Source organism: Eutrigla gurnardus (genome assembly GCF_963514095.1).
Source record: "Eutrigla gurnardus genome assembly, chromosome: 5".
NCBI classification, from domain to species: domain Eukaryota; kingdom Metazoa; phylum Chordata; class Actinopteri; order Perciformes; family Triglidae; genus Eutrigla; species Eutrigla gurnardus.
The window spans coordinates 445,741-463,215 of NC_139919.1; the positions used below are offsets into that span (position 1 = coordinate 445,741).

The following is a 17,475-nucleotide window of genomic DNA, read 5'->3' on the forward strand; positions in this document are numbered from 1 at the left end:
CCAGGACCCAGAGTGCTGGCTTGTCATGGTACTAGAGAGCTGCTGGCTAATGATATTGTCCCTTATTAGGGAGACTTTATCGGTAAAAAACTCAAGAAAATTGTTCGCTGTGAAAGAGGAGCACGGAACAGCTGAAGAGAGTGTAAGCCTGGCCACAGTATTAAACAAGACACGATGATTGTTCTTATTGGTTTCAATCAAGTTGGAGAAATAAGAAGATCTGGCAGCAGAAAGGGCATGTTTATAATGTTTAAAACTAACAGTCCAGGCAAGGCGTGAGGACTCTGATTTACAGGTGCGCCATCTGTCTTCAAGTCTACGACATGCCCGTTTTAATGAGCGAGTGTGGTCGGAGAACCAAGGCACAGATTTTGTTTGAGTGCCTCTACTAGTTCTAAGAGGGGCAAAGAACTCGAGCGATTCTGACAGTGCACTGTTTAGGCCATCAATGAGGTTGTTGACGGACATGGCAGTGTTGGAGAAAGACTCAAGTTTATCGTGCAGATGATCAGCTAGAAGGGACTTAACATGGTTGTTAATCGGACGAAAAGAGTGGGGGTTAGATTCAGAGCGAATAGTCAGTGCATGAGTTAGCAGGTTAAAAAAGATACTAGAGTGATCAGACACCGGGACCTGAAGAATAGAAGGGAGGCCAGCAGTAACATCCTTTGTACAGACTAGATCCAAAGTATTACCAAGATTATGAGTGGGGCCAGAGACATGTTGGATGAAGTTGAGACTAGAAAGAAGATCCAGAAATTCGGTTGCTTTGGAATCCAAAACACATTAATGTGAAAATTCAGGTCACCCAGCATAACTATTTTGTCATATTTAATCAGAGCGGTAGATAAAAATTCAGAAAACTCGGTTAAGAAGATGGGATTAAACCTGGGTGGTCTATAAATGAGTAATGCCAGGATATGTTGGCGGTTTCCAATAAGCACGGCCAGGTACTCAAAAGATGCAAAGTTACCAAGTGAGCATGTTATACAGGAAAATTGATTAGAAAAAATAACCGCTAGGGTTGGGCATCGTTTGGATTTTACCGATTCCGATCCCGATCCTCTGTTTCGATTCCTGTTCTAAACGATTCTCGATTCTGATTCTTTGAGGTGCAGGTCAACAGGTCCAGTGTTGCCACAGTTACTTTGAAAAAGTAATCTGACTACTGACTACTCCTTTGATTTTAAAAGTAACTAAGTTAGATTACAAGTTACTTTATTAGTTACATTCAACAGCTGCATCAGACTACCGATTATTGCCAATACTCACTGTATTGATGTGTTTTTTTAACAGTAACATCAACAATGTATCCACTGACATTTTAAGTTGCACTTGAAAACTATGTCCTGATAGAAAATACATGTTTTTATATAAAAAAAATAAAGACAGTCTTTCTTAACTTCACTTAACTTAAATAATTGTTTGCATATTGTAATGGCAGTAACATCATGAATGAACATTTTATGAATATTGAACCGGCATTAGAGCAGCAAGGATTGGTTGTATGAAACAAATGAGCACAGTCCTCAAGTATGAGCGGCGTGATGACGAAGGGAGGGGGCGGGGCCAGCAAGCAGCGAGACATTTCTCCACTAAACACTCAAGAGAGACTCCGCTCGCATTTCAGCACAGACTGAGTTAGCAGGAGCTCCGTGAAATCGAGAACTCGTCTTGTTTATTCACACGCTGCGCCTTTTCACCATCACTGGACGGGACCTGCTATTTTAATGTGATTGTGCAATGCTGTGACTCTAAATGTTTTTTCCAGTTTGACGTTGTATTCTTGAAAGTAGACAACACTTTGTTGTTAACACAGAGTGTACAACGAGCCTTTATGTTGCCATCTTTTGCTGAGATGAAGTCGAAATAATGCATGTATTTCCAGCTGGAACATGCGTATCTTTCCCCCTCCATTGTTTACATTTCTGCCGGTATAGCGACTACACGCGACCGTCCGTGAAGGTGTCGGCTAACATACTTCACCCCCGAGACGCACGAAGAAAGCAGATCTTTTTTTTTACTGACAAAAATAGTAACGCACCGTGTATTTGGATAAGTAACTTTAATCTGACTACTGGTTTGGCAATAGTAGTGCGTTAGACTACTCGTTACTGATCGTTCTATCGCGGAGTCTCCGCACGCCGGGCGGAGTAATACAAACTAGTGCGAGCGGAGTAAAACAAACAAACTAGTGCGGACGTTTAAGAGCCGAAAAACAGGATCGCAATTCCAACAGCTTCTTAACGGTTCCGGAACCGGAGTTTAGGAACCGGTTCCTATTTAGAACCGGATCTCGATGCCCAACCCTAGTCCCCCACCCGTTTTGTCTTTCCTAGCAGAAAATAAAAAGCTATACTCAGGGGGTGATGCCTCGATAAGAACAGCACTGGCAGTGGAGGAAAGCCAGCACTCAGTGAGGAAAAAGAAATGCAAAACATAGTGAGAAATAAAATCATTAATATAAAATGTCTTACTGGAGAGTGACCTAATGTTCAGTAAAGCACAACTGAGGTTGACAGGGGGAAGAACTGAAGGGACAGGAACTGTTTTAATACTAATTAGGTTAGATGTGGACTTCCCATGAGTGCTAGTGTGATTAACTTTACTGGGATCAGGGTTGTTGGTATGAGGACAGTGGAAGCGTTTTGACAGGATACAATGCCTATCAGTAACTCTAATAGGGATATGAGAGCTGATAGGAGTTGGAATTGAGATATGAGGATCAACTACAGATTTTACAGGTGTAAAGGAACTAGGTGGAGTAAGGGGGCCAAAATTGGAGACAGTGCACGTACTAAAGATGGCAGCAGGACCTGCACTATCAGAGACAGTGTTGTGACCACAAGACAACGTGTGCAGGACAAGACCAAGCTTCTAGACAAGGGCTCTCCCACTCAAGACCTTACCATCACCATTGACATATCTGTGGTAGCCTCCACCCAGACTGCAAGGAACCTGGGCGTGAACCACCAACTCTCCCTTACTGCCAACATTGCTGCAACAACCCAATCATGCCGACATGCTGGGAGGATGTATCCCCTTCTTACCCAGAAGGCGGCACAGGTTCGGGTCTGGGCTCTTGTCATCTCACGCCTAGTCTACTGTAACTCTCTCCAGGCTGGTGTCTACACTTGCCATCCGACCTCGGCAGCTCATCCAGAATTCTGGTCTTCAACCTACTTAAGTTCTCTCACACTACTCTGCTCCGCTGCTCTTTTCACTGTTTACCAGTAGCTGCCCACATCTGCTTCAAGACACTAGTACTCACACACTGTGCTGCTAATGGATCAGGCCCAGCTTACATCTAGGGCATGGTTAAACCCGACACTTTAGCACACTCACTCCGATCTGCACCAGCCAATTGGCTTGATATGCCCTCACTGCCAGGGACACCAAGTCAAGTGATGAAATCACCACTGTTTTCTCTCCTGGTTACCAAATGGTAGAACATGCTCTCCATCGGGATCTGGACAGCAGAAAACCTACACATATTCCGCCGCATGCCAGAAAGCTCTGGCACCCGCTCTACTTTCAGAAACTCTAAGCCAATGGAACGACAAGAAACTTCATTCTGAGAGCATAGTGCTCCAGCAGGACAGTTTAATGAGCTCCTTAAGCTCATTCCTCTCAACCACCAAATCCTCCTCTCCACCCTGGCTGAACTTGGCATCACTGACTCTGCTCTAACCTGGTTCACATTATACCTGACAAATTGCGCCATTCCGGTCACATGGAATGACTCTATGTCCGAACCCTGTTCTCTGGACACGGGTGTCCCTCAAGGCTCAGTATTAGGACCACTTCTGTTCTCATTATACACCAGATCACTAGGATCACATGGATTCTCCTACCATTGTTACGCAGATGACACCCAGCTATTCCTCTTTCCCCCCAACCTCCGACACTCACATTGCAACTCACATCTCTGAATGTCTGGCAGACATCTCCGTCTGGACAACTGCACATCACCTCAAGCTTAACATCCATAAAACAAAACTCCTCTTCATCCCGGGGAAAGACTGCCGTCGCATGGACCGGTCACTGTCGAGGGCATCACAGTATTGCCGTCGTCAACTGCGAGGAACCTGGGTGTAATCCTCGATGACCAACTATCCTGCACCCCCAACATCACTGCTGTGGCCAAATCCTGCAGATTTGCCCTCTATAATTCGAACTTTCCTCACATAGGATGCAACGCCAACTCCTGGTCCAAGCATCGGTCATCTACCGCCTTTACTACTGCAACTCTCTCCTGGCTGGACTCCTGGCCTCGACGACTAAACCATTGCAGCACACCTTGTCTTCAATCTCCACTGACTCCCTGTTGCAGCCCGCATCCAATTCAAGACGATGGCACTGGCCTCAAGGCATCAATTGAACGGCACCCATCTACCTTCAAACACTGGTCAAACCACATGCCCTGACGCGAGCACTTCGGTCTCCTACTTCAGCTGGCTGGCTGGTACCTGGTACCAGCATGTTAGCGTGCACTGCTGACAGATTGTGCGTGTCTGTCCTCTGTTCACCTCTGCGTGTGTGTGTGTGTGTGTGTGTGTGTGTGTGTGTGTGTGTGTGTGTGTGTGTGTGTGTGTGTGTGTGTGTGTGTGTGTGTGTGTGTGTGTGCGTGCGTGCGTGCGTGCGTGCATGTGTGCATGCGCATGCGTGCAGAACCTCCCCCTAACTCGGTCAAATACCACACAAGATCATATTAATGATTATTTTAGCTTTTATCAGTGGTCCATGTCTCTAGAGGAAACACTGTCAATGTTATGGATGGCATGCTGAAATATTTCTGATGTTGCCTGTGGGTGAATGTTCATCTTGTTTTCTGTGCTTGTAATGCAATGCAGCAACTACCGTAAAGCATCCAAAGTGTTTGGATACTGGTTAGGACTAACAATACAGAATGTATCAAACATATTAGGAAAACGGTAGAAATAACAGTATGATTATTCGCCAAACTGTCCTTTACAATCACCCCTGATAGTAAACAATTTTCAGTTAACAATTTTACTTGAGATAAGAGATAATTGCAACTTATAGTTTTATAGCCGCCAACACTGTAAATTCCAACATGTTGTTTCAACTTAAAAATATGAGTGAAAGGGCTGCCTCAAAATTCTAAGTTAAGTGAAATAAAATAATTTGTTATCTTGATTAAATATTCCTTGTTGTGTAAACCTCTGCATTTGTTTGGTTGATTTAGATTTCATAATTGATTCAACTCCTACGGGTAGTTGTTTGAACTTGCAAATCTACTTCAGTTCACTTAAAATAGTCAGTTGTGTAAACCTTTTGTTTCAGTTAAGTTGACTTGGATTTGTTAATTGATTGAACAACTTAGGGTAGTTGTCTGAACTTGAAAATCTATTTAATCTTAATTAAAATGGTCAGTTGTGTAAACCTTTTGTTTCAGTTAAACTGACTTGGATTTATTAATTGATTGAACTGTTTAGGGTCGTCATTTGAATTTGCAAATCTATTTTGGCTTAATTAAAAGTGTCAGGACATTTGAATGAAATTAATTAATCTATTGAACTTAAACATCCATTTCAACACAACTAATGTAGCCTGTTATAATAACTTCGTCTTAGTAAAATAGATTTAAATGTGTACATTATTCAACTCCATTTCCGGGTGTTGAAACTTCCAACTCCATTTCTGATTGGCCATTTAACCTAATATTCAAAATCATGCTTAGCAAAACCTTATCAAAATTATTTAAATAAAAAAAAAGTGATTTAACAAAATAAATATTACAGTTACCTGTAATTAATGGCTATAGCAAGTTTGTTTCAAAGAGAAATATGACAACCAACAATCAACATGCAACCAGTTACGGTAAACATTTATTGGTGCACACACTTGAAAATGCTGTCAGTGGAGGGCCACAAAGATCAAGGATGATACATCTAACACCACAGGCCATATTTGAACAGATAAAGGCTGGCCCAACCCCTTCATAACATTGAAAAAAATGAACATTTCAAGTATCAATTTGTCAATACAAAACGCGTGTGACATTTTCTTTAAAAGGGATAGTTAAACATTTTGGCAAATTGGCCCATTGCCATAATCGCTATAGTCATAGCAGTAGGTTTGTTTAACCAAGAAATCTCATTAGCCTCCATAGAGTAGCTCTGAGCAGCTCACGGCTGCGCTGCGGGGTTCTAAAAATAACTTACACCAACAAATAACTACTATGACTATGGCGATTATGGCAATGGGCCAATTTGCCAAAATGTTTAACTACCCGTCACCATAAAACTGGAAATGCTAAAATAGCAACAAATAAACGAGCCAGCAACATGCCCCCATTACTCAGCATCTAACAGTAGAAATTCTGACCCTCTCATCATTTCGACTTTTTTTAAACTCACAGGTTTGACTTTTGACATTTTCTCTTTTACTGGCAGAAATGGGCTGCAAAGCATCTGCTTATTTAGTAATGTACAAAACCGAAAACCATGGGGCGGTCGGTGGCGCAGTAGATAAGGCAGCCGCCCCATGTACGGAGGCTCAGCCTCGGCGCGGAGATCAGTGGTTCGACTCCCGGCCCGGCAATCTCTTTCGCGCATGTCTTCCCCCTCTATCTCCCCTTTCCACACTGTCTCTCTCTGCATAAAACAATAAAAAATAAAAAGGCTTGCATGGCACTCCAGCCATAAAAAATAATCTTTAAAAAAAAAAAGTTTTAGGCATGAGATGAGTCATCCGAGCACGACCTCACATGGTTTTCCGCAGGAGTCTGTTTCTTAAACCATGCACAAGTGGGGAACACTGTCCTCCACCAATGTTCATCAGGACCTTCTGAATGACTTCAAATGTGTACCTAAGTTCCTTTGGATAGTCTATGTTGAGAGAAAAAAGAAGCCCCATCAGCAAGGCAATGGCATGTGGGATGTCCTTCAGATCAGACAGGATCTCTGCTTCCTCAAGGACCACTGACGTGTCAATGATGACTTCTCCGTCCTTCACCATCACACCACCAACTTTCATCCCCTCTGTGAAAGTGTCCTCATCATCTGTGGCCTACACAAGATTTCAAAGAAAGCAAAAATGTCTTAATATCTTTTAAGTCTAGGCTTAAGACAGGCCATTTTAACATAACTTATTCTTGACCACCTGTATAATGAAAAAAACCTCAACAATGCTTACCTCAACAGTCTTAAAAAAACAGGAGGGATCCTCCTTGAGAAAGTGAGGAAGGCCCAGCAGAAGAACTGTCCTCTTTCGGTGTGTGGAGCTCTTTTAAAAAGAAGAAAAAAACAGTACAAGCAATAACTGGTATTTGTTCTATCTGCTAACAAACAGACCTCTAACAAGTAATAAGACATTTTATTGCCTTGCATTTTGAAAATCAAATTTAATACTTTTAAAGACTTTCAGGATCTGCTGTGCTGCTTATCAGTGTTTTCTAGATTCTTTGGCATCTGCACTCACAAACCCAGCCACCTCCACATTAATAGATAAGACATGGGTCAAACAAATAAGTCGTAGTACAAATCAAATTAATTTTCCCCACAATTCTTGGCTACTTGACGCAATAAAAAGCAGGTTTTTATGTCATGACTGACAGCTCAGCTCATGTCCCAGCTGTATGGGCAGGAACTCAATACCTTGGTTCCAACCCTGATCACTACTGCACAGACTCTGGCTCTAAATGTCACCAGCACAAGATGGCAGAACTTGTATCTGGGATACTTTGGACAGTGGGTGGAACACTTACGTCATCATTGAGACATCTCATCAGCCTGGTCAGGTCCACTATGCCACTCTTTGCTTTGTACAGCTCAAGGAACCTTTCCAGATACTGGTCCAGCCCGGAGAAGAAGGAGTCCCTTCAGGTCAACAGATGTAAGGCGAGCAAATTCTGCTTCAATCTGTGAATGTGGATATAAAAAACAAACAAACAAAAAAAACAGTCAAAGAATATGCTTTAATTAGTACTTAAACTGGACACTGAGTTTATAGTTTATAGTTTTGATTATTTGAAGTGGGGTTGTATGAGGTACTTATGCATAGTCAGTGTAGTAGCTACAGTAGATCTTACAGTAGATAAGGTCCACCATAAAAAAAAAAAATAATACAAACACTTCACCTTGCCAGCTTTTTCTGGTGGGAAAACACAAGTGCCACAAAAGGTAAAGTGGTGAAAATATTCCTAAGTGTACATTGCTTAGCTTCTGACACCAGCACTTCTGCAGTACTGTATGCAATACAATGACTATGGATAAATATTTAATACAGTCAGACTTCAAATAATCCAAACTATCTCTTTAGTGTAAAATTGTTGTCTGTCTCTCTCAAGGTCACTTTGGGCTTTCCCTTCTGGAAAATCTGGCAGGAAGTTCACTTCTGACTTTCTGGCCCTCTTCAGTCTTTTTGAACTTGTTGATCCAGAGGTACGTGCATTGACTCTGAGCTCGGAACATCCAGCCACTCGCATCTTCTGCCGAAAGTTGCCCATTTTAAACTTCAAACTGAACTTCCAGCAATACCACCCACAGACAGACCCTGGTTCCTTCAGACAAGGATGCTTGTTGATGAGAGCTTGGGCTAGATGATCATACTCATCACGCGATGGGTAGGGATTGTGAGCATATATGGCTTCTGCTAACTTGTCTAAGATGTCCGATTTCATGTCTTTTGAAATGTCAATTAGGGTCCCATCTCTATGGAAGGCTTCATTTCCTTTCTTCAGTTTCAACTCAACATCAAAAGAAAATGCAGGAATGACAAATGGTTGAGGCAGCTGACGAGTTTGGGTACCACTGGGGCTCTCCTCGAGGGAAGATGATGACAGGCTTGCTGTGTCTAGAGTTGAGTCTGTGTGGTATGATTCAGAAGACTTGGTGTGGACTTTCAAAGTTGCTTTATCTTTAGGAAGCTCCGACATGCAACTTAAATTGCACAGTTCATTATCAAATTCAGGGTCTTGATACTGAATCACAAGGTCCCCCTCTAGTGTCAGTTTGGTCTTCAGGATTGAGCAGAAGTCATCGACAGTCTCAGGCAAGTTGTCAATGGTAACCTTTCTAATGTCATTCTCGCTCAAGATGATGCGCAGCAGCATGATGAAACTGATGAAAGAAAAAAAATTGAGACAGAAATTACATAATTTCACAATCGGATTGAGTGCGGTCATATTAACAATTGTGTTCATATTATAATCATGTCTTTGAAGTGTCTCGGTTATTTGTTTGTGCATGGAAGTATCATCCTAAACTCGTACTTGTTATTATGTGCACTGCAATGAGAGGTTCTGTGATGCACATGTACTGCTTAGGTAGGCAGTGTGCCCCAGGTGTACGTTATTTAATGAATATCAATTACAGAACTGTAACAAACTCTTATAACATACCGGTACCTTTATTGTTAAAGACGGGCAGAAGCTGTAAGCTGATGCTCCAAACTCCAACTGTGAAAAAATAGAAATTACATTTTTAACAAACAGAAAAACTTGATTGCAATTGTGGGGAGGCCCATGAGCTACAAAACAATTTCTTCTCAATTGCTTGCTTGACAGAGGAGGCCACAATGTCCAGGGAAACATTTGATACACATATATATATATATATATTTTACAAAAAGTAATAGTGATTCGTGCGCTGCTCCGACCCCACAGCGTTCACTGCCTCACACACACGCTCCCACTCACATTTCTTTTTTTTTGTGTTTATGCCTGATGAGAGGCTACCAAATAATACTGGTCTTCGAGTCTCGACTTCGTTTAAGAGCGTTTCCAGCTCAGACTCGGTGAAGTTGCGCTTCTTCCCTTTACTCATTTTGTAGATCTGATGGTGCAGAGAGGGGAATCCCCGGTGCAGGCCCTATTTAAATTAATTTGCATATTTAAATGGAGGCGTGGACAGGGAGGAGTTTAGCACTTCTACATGTGCGCTCAATTCCACGTTGATTGGGATGTACAAAGGAAAAGTGCTTGGATCCATGCGTACGCACACTTTGATACATCTGATTTTTTTTGTGCGTACGACAGTTTCTGGATTCTAGCGTACGCAATGTTTCAGTAGGAAATCCACGCAATTCTTAGTACATGAGGCCCCAGGTGTGTGTGTGTGTGTGTGTAGCTTGATTTCCAATATTTATACCACTACCAGCTTTATTTTTTCACGAAATACAGCAAGAAAGTGTTAGAGCCAGACAGCCAGATGACGGTTAAAAAAAGAAAAAGAAAAATCTCCGGCAGGCAGAGACGCAACGCGAGTCGGCACCACGTCTGAACGAAGTACCAGAACTCTACTAGTTCATAAGTAAGTACCAACCTAAGTAATAAACCTGAAGCTGAAGAAAGAAACCCTAAACATTAACGGAAAACGACCCGCGAACCTGAGTGACTGAGGGAGAGACAGAGAGCTGTTCTGTGTGTGAGTGATCAGAGCGGACACAACAACACATCTGCGAGTGTGTAGGGGAGGGGCTGTAGCATATCACAGGACGCAGACACAGTCAGCTACCCAATGAGGATTTTTATTTAATCCGAGCACAGATATTGACTCGTATTACTCGTATAATACTCGTACTCAGAAAAAGTGCTTTATCCGTACCGGATACTCGTTTCAGCCGAGTATCCGGCTCAACTCTAGTTCTCAATAAAAATGACTTACTTTGCACAGAGCAACTCTGAATATCACTACGACTGGCTAAACAAAAACGACAAAACTTGTAAACATTAAAGGACTCCTGAAAACCAGCAAATTAATGTGCTCCTAAATTATCAGATGATACATACAAGACGGTACCTCTTACACTGGTTCCCAACCTACTGATGTAAATCCCTTGGTTTTCAAGCAGTTGGAGATCTCTCAAAAGTGGTTCTACAATCCTGTCATAGCCAAATGTTTTAGCATCAACACTTTTACACAGGAGAGCAAGATATATACTAGACAATGATGACCTGTATTTAACAGGTAAATTTGCTATTACCCAGTATATTGCGCACACTTTGTGCTTTTTTCTTGAGGTGCCTAAAGGATTACAGACCTCAAAATCATCAATATACAGACCTAGAGAAATTGTCTGATCTTCCCCGGACAGAAGTGGGTTCTCTTTGAAATATGATCCATCAAATAGGGTCTTGTAATGACCAGGTAGTGATTCTGTATTGGCTTCTTCTAAAACTTTGTCAATAACATCACCCCTATTTAACAATCTTTGCAGTGTTTTTAGAACTGGGACATAAACAAAGGTTTTCTTTAATGGCAAGTCTAAAACATACTCAACTGGGTCTATGACACCAAATTTTTCTTTGAAATAGGACAACCTTTTGTGATCTGATCCCAGACACCCACTCTGGGAAATAGAGCTGAGTGGATTGAGGCCGTGTAAAGCGTCTGTTACCAAAGTTACAGTGTTTTCATCAACGTTACAACTGTGCTGGCTTAAGACCTTTTTTACTGTATTCTCATTTAGTTCACCAATTAAAACACAATGTCATAAAATTCACTATTTCTTGAGTGGCTAATTTGGAAACATGCAGGACTGCTTGCATCCGCAAAAGTAACGATGCAAGCCTTTCCTGAATTTTTTCAGTGGCGTTATGGTACTCTGGTTCATTATCAGAATTATCCTCAAGTGGCACATGAAAAACACTGTCAGCAACATGTGACTGTGATTCAGCCGTTTCACATTCTGGCAATTCACGTTCTTCGACAGTGATCTCTGTCTTTAAGTCTTTTAAAGTACAATGTGGGTGACAACGAGATTTATGTGATGTAAAACTTGAGTAAACGCTTGATTTGAAAAGACAGTGAGTAAAAGGACAGGTAACAGTCTCCCTATTCCTCAGGTGCTTCCCAAGATGAGCAATATATTGTTTTAGGCTGACTGCCTCTTCAAAGTCACACAACAAGCATTTTACTTTAAAGCCAACAAGTCCACTACCCTGTTCTATGAGCCCATGATCTCTCAAGTGGACCTGCAAGGATTGTTTAGATCTGAAATACTGTGCACAGTCTTTGTATATGCAGGGTAGTGGACAATTTCTTCCGTAATGTCTGTGGCTATTTTGGTAATGTTCAATGATTCTCTTACGATTTCCACAAAAAAAAGTACAAAGTTTACAAGTCCACTTCATTCAACATTAAAACAAAGAAGAAACAACAGGCAGAAAAAAAAGTCAGTTGTCATCATGTGGACCTATGGGAAAAAATTATACCAAAAAAAAAAAAAAACACTCCGTTATGAACGGCATTACAATCCTAAGCCTTATTTTTCTTTCACATTTCCTGTTTCGACTTTAAACATTATTATTGAGCTTTCATTTTATATTAAATTGTTCTAGCACCCTTTTTTTATAATCTCCTATAATCCCCTCACAACAATCTGTTACACCCAGGTTAAGAACCACTAGTATAATAATGCCCTGACAAACATCTCAATTAATAATTTGTTGTTTGCATATCTTACCATTTCATTGATGCAACTCGCATGCAAGTTTCAACAGCACTTTATTACTAATTTAGATTATCTAGGGTGTGGTTGTATGAGGTACTTATTCAAGGTCAGTGTATTACCTTTCATAGATGCCGTTCAGCCGGGCCCGTTACGGAGAAGCAGCAGGAGGACCGGTGCAGGAAGCTCCGCAATGTACTGCTGTGGACAGTCAGCAACAAAATGTATTTAACATCTAAAGAGATGAAGTTTTAATTTTTTTTCCCCCATTAGTATATCCAAAGCAGCACCAACGTCTGGCATTTACGAGGCATGTGCTTGACTAGCTGGTTAAATGGAGCTTGACTTGCTGGTCAGTACGAGAAATACAAGTCGGTTAAACTTATTATTTTATCAATCTAACGTTACATGTACAGTTAAACTGTTGTGTCTAAGATGCAGCCAGCCGCCAACCGGGGATTCAGACCAGTAGATGGCAGCCCCCATCTCTCCCTGTGCTATTTGAGCAAAAGGGACTACCAGTAGAATGAATAAAAACGAGATTTTGTGTCTATTTGAACCTATAAAATACTAGGTTCATTTATTGAAAAAGTCTCCTCTTTGGCTCCGCAGCTGCCATATTTGCTTGCCAGTTACTGCACGCTTGGTGGGCTGCCACTAGGAGGATGATTGACAGGCGCTCTCCTTCATACATTCACGCGCACACTTCATGGCTGCACCTGATTGGACGATCGCTTTCACTGGTGGCCTGTCTGCTCCCGGATTTCAAACCGACCAACATGGCGGCTCGTTTGGAAACGTTCTCTTATTTTATGGAAATAGTTCACCGAAAGGTGTTTCTGAAAACATTTTAAGCGAGAAATAAGCTATGCAGTTGCTGAATCTGTCTTTAATTTAGATCGACACGGGTCAGTTTAAAAGATTTTCGACAGCTTGCGGGAGGCTGCGGCGCCCCGTCTCTCCACACTCGCTGCTACACAAAGGCATTGCATGGCTGACAATGAATGGGAAGCGTGGAAATAACGCTGCCTGTGGAAACTAGTTGACATGACATTGAAATATTTCACTTCAGGTGAAAACAAGCTCTCAACTTAATCACTCTGATAAACATTACTCACAAAACGTCAAGAGATAAAATATTCAGACACTTACTTTGCTTGTTTAACAGAAAAAATATAGAAGACTTTATGTAACGTTAGCGAGAACCGAAGGCTGCTGGTGCTATAGCACTGCTAACGTTACCCACACTGGGCAAACTATGCGATTACCGTTTAAAATGGCCATTATTACACACCCGACAAACAGTTGACTAGACACGTACATTTTTTTCCACTGCAGGTGTGTGTGTGTGTAGCGCACACCCGTCACCCTCCCCCCACTGCCAGCTCGTTAACATTACGTACCGCAGGCTATCTCAACTTAATTACCGGTAGTCTAAAAATAAACATAAACTCACAAAACGTCAAGAAATTATACATCTGTATACTTACTTTAATTATCAAACAGAAAAATACAAGTGTACACCTTCAGAATTCAAGTTTCTGTTTTAGTTTTTATCAAAGACTAGCTTAATTAACGTTACCTTGTTAAACCACCACAAAACATTTCTAAACTCGACAGAAAAACAGACAGAAAAACAAAAGAAAACTCACCAAAATGTCTTGACTCTTTTTCCACTGCTCCGGCAATCACTGTCTGTGGTGTTGTCGGAAAAAATCCATAATTCACCGAGTAAAGGAGATGTTAAAATAGTGTCCATGCTGAAACAAAATGTCGTCCGACAAGGGGGATGGAAGGGACGGAGCACATGTATCGACGGCCAGCGGCTACCCATAATGCATTGCAAGTCACAAAAAACGTGACCAAAGTCAAGTTGACATACATTACTAATTCAGTTGGACCTGGATTTTCAATTGAGCATTTATTTTGTAGTTGAGACGTTTTTAACAAGTAATTTCATGTTGTTATAACAACCTCAGTTATCATTTGTCCTACTGACATAATATGTAAAGTTAACAAACAGTCAAAATCACAATTTACAGTCAATAGCTGTACTACACACTGTGTGTCTGAACCGGGAACACTATTCTCATCATTAACAGAAGACGGTACATGTTTTCTGCTCTCAATGTTCCCCAGCAGAGGGTGATCAATGTAACACAATATGTAGATGTGTGAATGTGTCGATGTAGCGATGAGTCAGAATCCAGAACAGCAGCTTCCAGAGTGAGCCTGCTTCTGTCTCCACCCACTTCCCTCTGCTCAGTCATTTGAAAAAAAATGGAGAGGAAAGGGTATGGGCAGACTGTGTGTGTGTGTGTGTGTGTGTGTGTGTGTGTGTGTGTGTGTGTGTGTGTGTGTGTGTGTGTGTGTGTGTGCAATCTGTCTGTCTGCATGGAGTTGCATCATTGTGGCTAGGCTGAAAGGCTGCTATGATGTAACTGGCAGTAATACCTCGAGACTGACAGACAGAGGGAGAGAATGGGAGATACTGAGAAGAGAGTCATACAACAGAGATGAATGGAGGAAAGAGAAGAATAGAGAAGTAGCAGAGAAGATAAATGAGAGCCATAAGAGAAGAAGCTTGGTGGAGGGTTGAAGTGGAACAGATGTCTGGACATTTGTAAACTGAAATGACAGCACACACTGTATAAGATAGAGGAAGGCTGAAAAGAAAGAAAAAAATTACTGGCCACCACTGAAGTGACTTGTCATATCACAAATAGTCTGCAAGTTTCTGTTAGGGAAACTTTATTTCAGTAATGTGGTTAACAGGTTGTAAAGACCATCATTTGCACTCACACTGATCCAAACAGTGTGAGTGCAGGGGGTGGGTGTTGGTGGGTGAAGGGGGGATCCTGGGGGTCCCGGGCCTTTGTTGATGTGGCCAGTTGCAGACGGGAAGAAACTGTTTTTGTGGCGTGAGGTTTTGGTCTTGGCAGACCTCAACCTCTTGCCAGATGCTGCGTCTCTTTTTCTCTGCTTTTGGTGTATTTTTATAGCAGAAACAGCACCACATATAGGCCTGGAATATGTACTACAGCGTTGTTTACAATTGATTCGTGTGGACGCAGATTTTCTTGAAACGACCCCAAGGAAAAACTGAGAAAAAAAGATTTGTAGTTAAGTTTTGGTACCTGTGGGCGGCCCCTCAGACCCTTCCTGACATTGTTATCTGAGAACTGCTGTTGAGAGTCTTTGAATACGAGAGTTTCTCTCACCGCCTTGCTAAACCTGTATTTGGTCTCCTTAAACCGGTCTTTGTCGCCGCTCCGAAACTCTTTCTCCTTTGTCAACCTTAGCTGACCAAGTTCTGCTGTAAACCAGGGTTTGTTGTTATTGTAGATCACCCTGCAGATGGTACACAGCTGTCCTCACAGAAGCTGATCAAGATGTCACAGCATCTGTGTACTCATCAAGACTGTTTGTGGTAGACCTGAAAATATCCCAGTCACTTCAGGCCAAGCACGTCTGAAGATCCTCCACAGCCTCACTAGCCTCACTAGTCCACTTAGAACACCTCACAGCAGGTTTACAGAGTTTTAATTTCTGCCTGTATGCAGGAATAAGGTAGGCCATGATGTGTTCAGAGTGTCCCAGTGCAGCACAGGGGACGGCGTGATAGGCATTCTTTAAAGTTGTATAACAGTGGTCCAGCGTGTTCTCCTCTCTGGTTGGGCACTTTATGAGCTGGCGGTGTTTGGGGAGTTTATGGCTGTAATATCCTCTGTTAAAGTCACTGACAACGATAACAACGGGGTCCAGGTTAGTCCGCTCCATGTTCAGTATTGCACATACTTCTAGTAAACACTCGGCCTCTGGATTAGGGGTGGGAATCGAGAACCGGTTCCTACTCAGAACCGGCTCCAACTAACCAATTCCATCGGAATCCTACGCCTCCAACGTTATCGATTCTCCTTAACGATTCCGCACCACGTTTTTTCCGGTTTACTCGAAATTTTGCGTCGCGGTACATTGCGTCACTCTCTCTGCGATGACCCTGCGCGCGCCGACAACCTATAAACAACCAGGCAGCATCATGGAGAGGAGGAAGTGATCGAAAGTCTGGCTACATTTCACCAAACGCAATGAAAATGCTGCCGTGTGTAATCAGTGGAGGCATAGACCCATTGTAGCCTATACGCTACAAAAGATCATGTTGTCTTTAGAGCGTCATAACTCCGTAACGGTTTGCGCTAGAAACATGCCTTTTTTTCCTCTTAAACTAGAGAAACAGGGCTAAACAACGGTACCCTGGTTGTCCATGTGAGCGATTTATTTCTGACAACAAAACAAATGCGTAAAGTTGTAAAGATGTGACTAGATTTCTCCTCGTCTCTGTGGCGCATTTCTCCGTTTGTTTATGTATATCAATCAACTTCTCATCCGCCATCTTGCTAGTGACGTATAGAGTTACGTTTATGCATCGGACGCTCGTATTGGCTCCTGTATCGGCTTTTACAGCCAATATGAAAGCCTGATTTACGCTTGGCCGTGTTTGCCCAAACGGGAGACACAGAGGAGTTCAAATCAGAGAAAATGACGGTCAAAAAGTTACTGTAGTGATAGAGAAAGTCAAATACATGAATGGCACAGAAGAAATTCACACACACATATTTAGGGCAGGGAGAGGAAAGGACCATTCCTGGCAAAAAAATAAATAAAATAAAACTAACACCCATAGACACTACCCAAAAGAATATTCATATTTCATAGACAAAAGCAGCTAGAAGCTTCAAATAACTTCTAGCATAATCCAAACAAGTGTGTGCAACTTTCTATGTTGAGCTTTTCTTAGGAGGGAGGGAGGGGGGGGGGAATTTTGAAGTTGATGCAGAACTTGACCGGGAGCCAGTGGAGCTGCTGCAGTTTTGGTTATTATAGGACAGAGCCCTGGGGCAGACCAGTGGTGACGGGGAGGGCTGGGGGCTGAAAGATTGAAGTTGGATGAACTGGAGTGAATAGTAACAGTAGTAGTAAATGTCCCCTAGGTTTGAATGTGTTAACAGTAGTAGTATTAACAGTATTAGTATTATTATCAGTAGTAGTAGTATATCA

At 42.1% G+C, this 17,475-nt stretch overlaps 1 protein-coding gene and 2 long non-coding RNA genes across 6 annotated transcripts in view; 2 read left to right on the forward strand and 1 right to left on the reverse strand.

Moving 5' to 3' along the window:
* The window catches only part of LOC311013486, a 196,720-nt gene that overhangs the window by 143,115 nt on the left and 36,130 nt on the right, over positions 1–17,475 (forward strand). The gene's annotated exons all lie outside the window — the stretch shown is intronic.
* Positions 1–17,475, forward strand: part of LOC311013455 (storkhead-box protein 2-like) — a 166,466-nt gene that overhangs the window by 112,861 nt on the left and 36,130 nt on the right. The window lies entirely within an intron of this gene.
* LOC311013498 lies at positions 6,951–7,878 on the reverse strand. Its single transcript, XR_014597154.1, has 3 exons — positions 7,733–7,878; positions 7,162–7,251; positions 6,951–7,035 (listed from the first exon to the last, which is right to left on the reverse strand). It is a non-coding gene; the product is annotated as an uncharacterized lncRNA (long non-coding RNA).